The sequence below is a fragment of the Echinops telfairi genome, unplaced genomic scaffold, assembly GCF_000313985.2.
Source record: "Echinops telfairi isolate 266 unplaced genomic scaffold, ASM31398v2 ScPeMD7_18;HRSCAF=68, whole genome shotgun sequence".
NCBI classification, from domain to species: domain Eukaryota; kingdom Metazoa; phylum Chordata; class Mammalia; order Afrosoricida; family Tenrecidae; genus Echinops; species Echinops telfairi.
In genome coordinates, this window is record NW_022103915.1 from 11851479 (window position 1) to 11860054 (window position 8576).

At 53.8% G+C, this 8576-nt stretch overlaps 1 long non-coding RNA gene across 1 annotated transcript; it reads left to right on the forward strand.

Moving 5' to 3' along the window:
• The first annotated feature begins 88 nt into the window (after positions 1 to 88).
• Positions 89 to 7349, forward strand: LOC123521422. The gene is made up of 5 exons (XR_006679865.1): positions 89 to 251; positions 826 to 893; positions 1235 to 1311; positions 5321 to 5452; positions 5609 to 7349. It is a non-coding gene; the product is annotated as an uncharacterized LOC123521422 (long non-coding RNA).
• The last annotated feature ends 1227 nt before the right edge of the window (positions 7350 to 8576 follow it).

The window sequence follows — 8576 nt, forward strand, 5'->3', positions numbered from 1 at the left end:
TCAGCGAGCAAGCGGGGCTCCGGAAACCAGGCTCCTGACTTAGAGAAACGTCTGTAACTTTCGAGGGCCCCCAAGGGAGCGCAGGCGGCCCATGGTGGGCGACAGTCCAGTGTTGCTTCTCTTCCCTAGAGGCCTCAAAGTCAGCCAAGGATAGCCTCGGACCAGCAGAGCGCCTCCTCCATGTCCCTGACAGGTGACCGTCTGCCTCCTCTTGGATGCCTCCACTGACAACCAGCTCACTCCCTCACAAGGTCCAAACCCCAAACTACACCCACTGCCATTGAGTCAATCCCAACTCAGAGTGACCCTGTGGAGGGGCTCTTTCCCAGGCTGTCAATCTTTACAGCACTCAGCTTCAGGGCCCCCCCCCCCCCCCAGTGGCTGGTGGGTTGAAACTGCTGAACCTGAGGTCAGCTTCCCAATTCATAGTCTGACCCCCCACCAGGGCCGCTTACCTCACAAGGCTGCCCAAACCAAACTTGCTGCCATTGAGCCGATTCTGCCTCATAGCGACCCCATAGACAGGTTATAACGGACCCTGTGGGTTTGTGAGACTGTAACTGTGTATGGGAGTAGAAAGCCCCATCTTTGTCCTGCAGAGCGGCTGGTGGTTTCGAACTGCTGACCTTGAGGTTAGCAGCCCAACTCTAACCCACTACAGCTCTAACTCACCTACACTGGGTACCATCCCTCGATTGGAATCTGGGGAAAACCCACCAGCTCACACAGATACAGCATCCACAGTAATGGGGGTGGGGGAGGGAGTAGGAGGTCTCCCCCTTGGACTTACCCAGTTCCCAGCTGTGGACTCCCTCCTGTCCTTAGGTCTGAGGAGAACTTCCCCGGAGCGTTTCTAGACACAGACGGCATCCTCCTTCTCCCCAGAAGCACAGGTGGGTTTCAACCAGCAACCTTCTGTTAGCAACCAATTGCCTTAACCACTGTACCCCTGGGGCTCCTTTCACAGCGACCAGGGACTCAACTGTGTCCCGGAAACCCCAGGGTATTTCCTGGAGTTCCTGAACAGGGTTGGACCCTAGTCCAGTGCAGGGTTTCTCAACCTGGCCACGGTTACTCTTTGGGACTGATGGTCCTTTGTTGTCGGCTGCCCTGTGCGTTGCAATATAGTAGCAGTCGCTCTGATAGTCAGATTGTCAACCACTTGATGTTGGCAGCATCACCACCTCCCTTTGTGGGCAAAATGTCTCCGGACATTGTGAACCTTTCTTTGCAGGCGGGGGTGCAGCATTACCTGGCTGAGCTCCACTGGTCTAGATGCAGCCTCTGGAAGTCTCAGATCCTGATTCTCAGGTGAGAATTCTCAGGTGATCTGAGCTGTGGTGGCTGTGCGGGTGGGCGAGGGCACGCTCCTGGGCGGAGGGAATGAACGCTCGAGGCTGAGAGCAGCCTCTGGCCTGCATGGTGACTGCAGTCCCTTCTTGTGCAGCGTCACCCCCCCACCCTCCCATCCTCAGGCAGCCCTGCCCATCACGCAAGCAGGAACTGGAGGCGTCTTGAGATTTTTTTCTCAGGGAACAACCACCCCTCCCCAGACCACAAGTCAGCTACGTTGGTGCATCTGACGCCCAGGCCTACTCCCAACCTATTCGGTGCCCTGTTAACTTGCAGTTCCATGCTTCTAGAAACGAGAAGGTTCTCATGCTTCAGTTATCCCTAGCAGGAGGTCCAGCCCCTCGGAGCAGAGCAATACCTTCTGGCTAAGGTGCTCCCCTTTCCACCCCACAGCCTATAGGAGGGCTCTGTTGGAAGTTTCCCTGCCATCCAGTCACATCCGTCCGACTCATAGCGCCCTTATAGCGCAGGGTCGACCTGCCCCAGGGGGTATCCAGATGGTCACTCTTGACGAGCTACAAACTATGCCTCATTTTTCTCCCGCAGAGCGGCTAGTGGTTTCTTTCTTTATTTATTTATTTATTTATTTTTATTATTTTTTTTTATAATCAATTTATTGGGGCTCATACAATTCGTCACAATACATAGATCAATTGTGTAAAGCACATCTATACATTTGTTGCCCTCATCATTCCCAAAATTTTCTTGCCTCTTGGGTTCCCGGAATCCGCTCATTTTCCTTTTTTTTAATTTTCCCCCCCTCCCCTTCCCTTTCCCCCATGCACCCTTAATAATTTAAAAATTATTATTGTATCTTATATTACACTGTCCGGCGCCTCCCTTCACCCACCCCGCTGCTGCCCGTCCCCCAGAGAGGAGGCCATATGTGGCTCCCTGTGATCCATTCCCCCTTCCTACCTCCCCTTTCCCTCCTGATATCGCCCCCTTCACCCCCGGTCCTGAGAGGTTCTTCCGTCCTACATTCCCTGCGCTTCCAATTCCCCTCTGTACCGCTGTGCATCATCTGGTCTAACCCGGTCTGCAAGGCGAAACTGGGGTCCTGGTAGTTGGGGGGAGGAAGCGTTTAAGAACTAGAGGAAGATTGTGAGCTTCATTGTTGCTATACTGTACCCTAAGTGACTCATCTCCCCACTACCCCTCTGCAAGGTATGTCCAGTTGTCTGGAGATGGACATTGGGTCTCCATCGCGCACCACCCTCATTGACAAGGATATGACTTTTCTCCCTGCCTTTGGTGTTTAAAGGCTGGTCCCTTTGGCCCTTCATGATCACACATGTTGGTGTGCTGCTTCCATGTGGGCTTTGTTGCTTCTGGGCTAGATGGCCGCTTGTTTACTTTCAAGCCTTTAAGTCCCCAGACGCTATAGGTCTCGATAGCCGGGCACCATCAGCCTTCTTCACCACACTTACTTATGCACACATTCATCTTCAGCGTTTATGCGTGGAAGGTGGTCACACAGTGATGGTTTTTGTTATTTGGTGTCTGCTTTCTGTTCCCTTCAGCACGTCGGGTGCGGCTAGTGGTTTCTAACGGCTGACCTTGCAGTTAGTAGCCCCACGTGTAACCCAGTATGCCACCAGGGCATAGACACTTAGTGGGCTCTGGCTGGCTGAATAAGACTCATTTGTCACCGAGGAGAAATGCTGCTTGGTGTCTGACTTCTGTGCCATTTTGAGGGGTTTCCCTGGGTCGTGATGTAAGAATTTGAGCCTGGAGTGTTGTGTTAAGTCATTAGGTGGCATGGAGTGGGTTCTGACCCATAGGAGCCCTGTGCACAACAGAACAAAATACTGCCGTATCCTGCACCATTCTCATCACTGTTCCCGTGCTTGAGCCCATTGCGTCAACACAGGCACTGTGTCCATCCGTCCTGCCGAAGGTCTCCCTCTCTCTCTGCCCCTCCACTTGACCAAGCATGAGGTCCTTCTCTCCTGACTTGTCCAAACTAGGTCACACAGTCTCACCATCCTTTTTTCTAAGGAGTACCCGGCCGTACTTCTTCCGAGATAGACTTGTTTGTCCTTTTAGCAGCCCATGGTATTTTCAATATTCTTTTCTAGGACCACAATTCAAGCGCATCAATTCTTCTTTGGTCTTCCTTAGTCAACATCCAGCTTTCACATGCCTAGAAGGCAATTGAAAGTACCATGGCTTGGGTCAGGCACACCTTAGTCCTCAAAGTAACATCCTTGCTCTCCCAGACTCTAATGGGGTCACGTGCAGCCGGTTTACCTAATTTAACATGTCTTTATCTTTTGATTGCTGCTTCCATGAGCATCGATTATGGATCCAAGCGAGACAAAATTCTTGACCACGTCAATCTTTTCTCCATTTTCCCTGATGTTACCTACTGGTCCATTGTGAGGATGCTGGTCCCTTTACACTGAGTTATACTCCATCCTGAAGGCTGCAGTCCCTGATTTAAGATGAGGGTCCAGATTTTCCTTCCTTCATAGAGTCTGTACAGTTTGTGACACCAGTGAGGCACAGGGAGGTCTGGAGTCCTGCCCTGGATTGTGCATACGAGTGGGTGTAAGTGACAGAAACTCCTGGCTGCAAGTGGCTTGAGAACCAAGGAAAAGGGTTTCTCACATCGCCGGAAGCTCAGTGCCGTGCATTCTTGACTTAGGACAGCATCCGCTAACTATGTGGTGGCGCCTCTTGGCTGGGACTCTGGGCATGACTTAGCTGAGTGCTTCTGCTTCAGAGGCCCTCACCAGGCTGCATCCAAGTTGCTGGCAGGGCTGAGGTCTCATCTGAAAGCTTGACTGGAGAAGGATCTCTCTCCATGTTGGCAGGGCTCAGTTCCTTGAGACTTACTAAACAGAAACACCTTAGCTCCTTGCTGGCTGGGGGCAATCCTCGATGCCTGGGCATGTGGGCTCTGAGGAGGCTGCCTCTTACTCCCAAGTGTCCAAGGTAAGAAGGTAACAGAGACAGTCTGCTAGCAAGCTGGAACCTCACACAGCCTCATCATGGAGTTGACATGTGTCACCCGGCCCTGTTCTCCTGGTTTGTAAATGACTGGTCCCATGTACACTCCAGGGGACGACAGTCACTGGAACTATCTTCTCAAGAAAACCTCCAAGGCCACTGAGTCTATGTGGACTTTGTAGACAAAGTAGAACTTCCCCTGTGGATTTCCAAGACTGTCAATCTTTACAGGAATAGAAAGTCTCAACTTTCTCCCTTGGAGTGGCTGGTGGTGTTGAACTGCTGACCTTGTGGTTAGCAGCCCAACTCGTAACCCAGTATGTCATCCGGGCTCCTTTGGAACCGTCTTAGAAGACAGACTCCAAGTACAGAGCGATTAGGGCAGTGGTTCTCAGCCTTCCTCCTGCTGCCACCCTTTAACACAGTTCCTTATGTGGTGGGGATCCCCCAACCATAACGTTATTTTCGTTGCTACTTCATAACTGTAATTTTGCCTCTGTTATGAATTGGACGACCCCTGTGAAAGGGTCGTTTGAGCCCCAAAGGTGTCGGGACCCACAGGTTGAGAACCACTGCATTAGAGACTTGGTGCCTCTATCTGCCGGGACCTCCTTTGTGTGAATTTGCATTGCATTCTGGTTCTCCAGCATTCCCAGATGGTTGCCAACGGCAATTGGGAGCATGGTTTCTGGATCCAGCCTGCAGGAACTGGGAAACATCTCTCCTAAGCCTGGGATGGGGTCCATATGGCCCTGATGGGCCTGCTGAAGTCCCAGTCACCCGGAGAACCGTATCACGGATGGGGAGGATCCATGCTTTATGCAGGGGTTAGGGGTGACCTTTTCCTGGTTCATTTAGGGGAGAGGTGGAGACCTGATCAGAATCTGGTGGTGTTATGGGTTCAGCTGTGTCCACCCCCTCCCCACCCACCCCCACCCCCCACCCCCCGCAGAAAAAAGACTCTTGAGGTCCTAACTCCTGTACCTGTGAATGTCACCTTATTCGAACACAGAGTCTTTGAAGATGTAATCAGTGAACATGAGATCCTACCAGGGTAGCATGGTCCCCCATCCTGTCAGACCGGTGTCCTTCTGAAAGAAGAAGAACACAGAGACACAGAGATGCCCAGAGTGAAGATGCCCAGGTGAGGATTCCTGTATGGCCTAAGAACAGCCGGGGTTCCCTGGAGCTGAGGGAGGCACAGAAGGACTGTCCCCTGGAACCCGCAGCGGGGACATGGCACCTCCCACACCCAGAGGGGCCTCTAGAACGCTGGGACAATGGCATTTCCTCTCCGCAGCCCTAGGAAAGTCAGACTGTTGAGAAGGAGGAAGAACAGAAAAGCCGGGCGGAGGGACTGACCCAGCGGCTGAGCCGGTGGCCCCACGGAGGGCAAGGACCGCCCATGACAGAAGGTGGGCAGAGGCGTCTGGCCTCCAGGAGTGGCTCTCTATGTTTCGTGACCATTTAAATCCACTCTCTTTGAGCACAAAACAGAGCCGCAGAGCCGCTAGTGATACAATGAAACCACCAGGAAGCCACCCCGACAGACAACTCCAAAGCCAGTCCTGGGCGGTGCGAGTACACCCTCCACCCCACCCCACCAACTGGCTTTTTGCCTTGCCACTGTGAAGAACAATGGGCCCAGAATGGGCTGAGACGTGGTGGCTGGGGGAAGGGGTCCCCACGTCCCCAGAGGGCTACTCAGTCACCATGTCAGTTCTGCTGCGTCGTCTCAGGGGCCAGAAGGAGTGAGACCCCCTTCCCCAAAGCCGCCTCAGTACCCAGGCAGAGTGCAAGCCGGCCAGGCATTTCCATCGGCCCTAACCAGGGTTCACTTCATGGCCTCCCCACTGCCCGCAAGAGACCACGTCACCGGAAAGGGCCGAGAGGACAGTGCAGAGTGTACCTGCGAATCTGCTCCCAGAGCTCCCTGACCTCCAGCCCTGTTTTCTGGGGGTTTCTGTGTTTCTGCGAACTGTGAGGGTTAAGCAGAGTCACCTGGGAACAGAAACTTCTGGCACAGAGACTTCCCTTGGCAGGGGACGGCTCGTCTTTCCCCCACCTCCCATGCCTAGGGGAGAGTGAAACCCTCTCCACTGTGGCGACAGAGGACCCCACGGGTCTAGGACCACAGGCACATTACCTAGGGGAGAACACTGGTTTTGACAGTGTTTGGAACAAAAAGCAAACCTGACGGGGTCGTCTTGTTAACAAAGCTCAGTTGTAATGTTGACTAGAAAAGACTTCCGGCGGATTGAACACTGAACTGTGGCCAGCTGTGTGGTCGCCTCTCGGAAGTGCCCACATTGGAGGGAAAGAGAGAACAGCGATTGTGAGGTGGGCACAGGACCAGGCAGTGTTTGGTTCTGCGGGGCGCAGGGTCACAGGGAGTCGGAACTGACTCCGTGGTTCCTAACAGCAGCAGCAGCAAGACGATCCACGTGCACAGAGAACTGACCAGAGACCAGAGACCGCAGACCAGGACGTGGGGGTGGGGGCCGTGGACATGCTCGTGGTCTTGGCAGCTGGCCTTGGCTCACGGTCACACGGCAACAGAGCTGTTGTCTGGGCGACTGAGATGATCTCCATGCCGTTGCTCACACTTGCTCCTGGGCCTGCGGGTCTTGGGCCCCGCCCGCTGTTGCTGCGGGCAGTGTGCTTGGCCAGAAAGAGCCCCCTGACTGCTTGTGGGGAACCCTGATTTGTTGCCCTCTCACTTCTCCCTTTGGGGAGGCGACTTCCTCCAAACGTTGAGTGTGGCACCTCCAGCCTCCTTCTGCGTGATGTGAGCCAGTTCCCTTGAACTCACGGGAAGCAGCAGGCTGGGCAGAGCACAGGACCTCGGCTACCACAGGGGTCATGTCGGCCACAGTGCCGGCCTGGGCCCCTGCGTCCTCCAGGGCAGAGTCTGCAGACAGGGGTGCAGTCAGGGGGCGGCTCCCGGACCCCTGGGTCAGAACACCCCAACGTGGACTCGCTTCCTCCAAGAGCTGCCCTGAGGGTGCTGGGTGCTGGGACAGAGGCTCGGCCGCTCCACAGCCCACGGTGCAGGTCCCGCCTCAGCCCCCTCTGTTCTTCCCTGTTTTCTCTGTGGCTGGAAAAACAACAGACACCGTTTCTAATAAGTAATTCTAAACTCGATCTCTCGTCTCAGGGAAGGGTCCCTGGTGGCGCAGTGGTTAAAGTGCTGGGCTGCTAAGGTAGCCCAAGGGCCGGCACTTCTAATCCACCAGCCGCTCCATGGGACCAAGAGTCGGTGGTCGGCTTCTGTGGCACTGGACAGTCTTGGGAACCCTACGAGTCAGGCCGCCTCGTTCTCCAGAGTGCTACGAGGTGGCGCCACTCAAGGGCACTGCATCTGAACCTCAGGAAATCATCATAGAGAAGAAAACTAGTCACCCGTCCAGAGGTTCACAGCTCCGCTACGTGCACTAGGAAGCACAGAGAAAGGCCGATGTCTAATCGGAGGGACGTTTGCTATGGAAGTGGTCACATGTCCCCTAGTGACTCTTACCACGTAGTCTGTCAACTGGACGGATCTGCCCCAAAGACCTCGTTAGTGTGTTACAGAGCAAAAATGGCACTTTGAACGCTAAGGTGCCTCTGACCCAAGAGACCGTATTTTCTTTGTTTGTTTTTTTAAGATCATTTATTGGGGGCTCTTACAGCTTTTAAAACAATCCATACATCAATTGTATCAAGCATATCTGTACATATGTTGCCTTCATTTTCTAAACAAGACACAGTATTTCCAAGCACCGTGTATTCATATAGGAGCCCTGGTGGGGTAGGAGGTTACTACTTGGGGGTGCTAATTGCAAGGTCAGCAGTTCCAAGCCACCTGCTGCTCTGTGGGGGAGAGACAAGGCGTTGTACTCCCATAAAGAGTGACAGTCTCAGAAACCCACAGGGTCGGTTCTTCCCTGTCCTCTAGGGTCACACTGAGTGGGAATGGGCTCGATGGAGGTCAGCGAGTCACACATGGGGAGCCGACACAGAATGAGGAAGACCACCAGAGAATCGATTTCTTTGGATGATGGTGTTGGCGAGGAATCGGTACCATGGACGGCCAGCACAAACAGATCTATCTTGGAAGCGGCACAGCCCAAATGCTCCTTGGAAGCAAAGGTGGTCAGACGTTCCACTGACGTTGGACATGGTATCTATCAGGAAAGAACAATTCCTGGAGAAGGACATCAGGCTTGATAACACGGCGTGTCAGCCAGGGAGACAAAGACCCTCCCCCTCAGGGAAAGGAATGGACG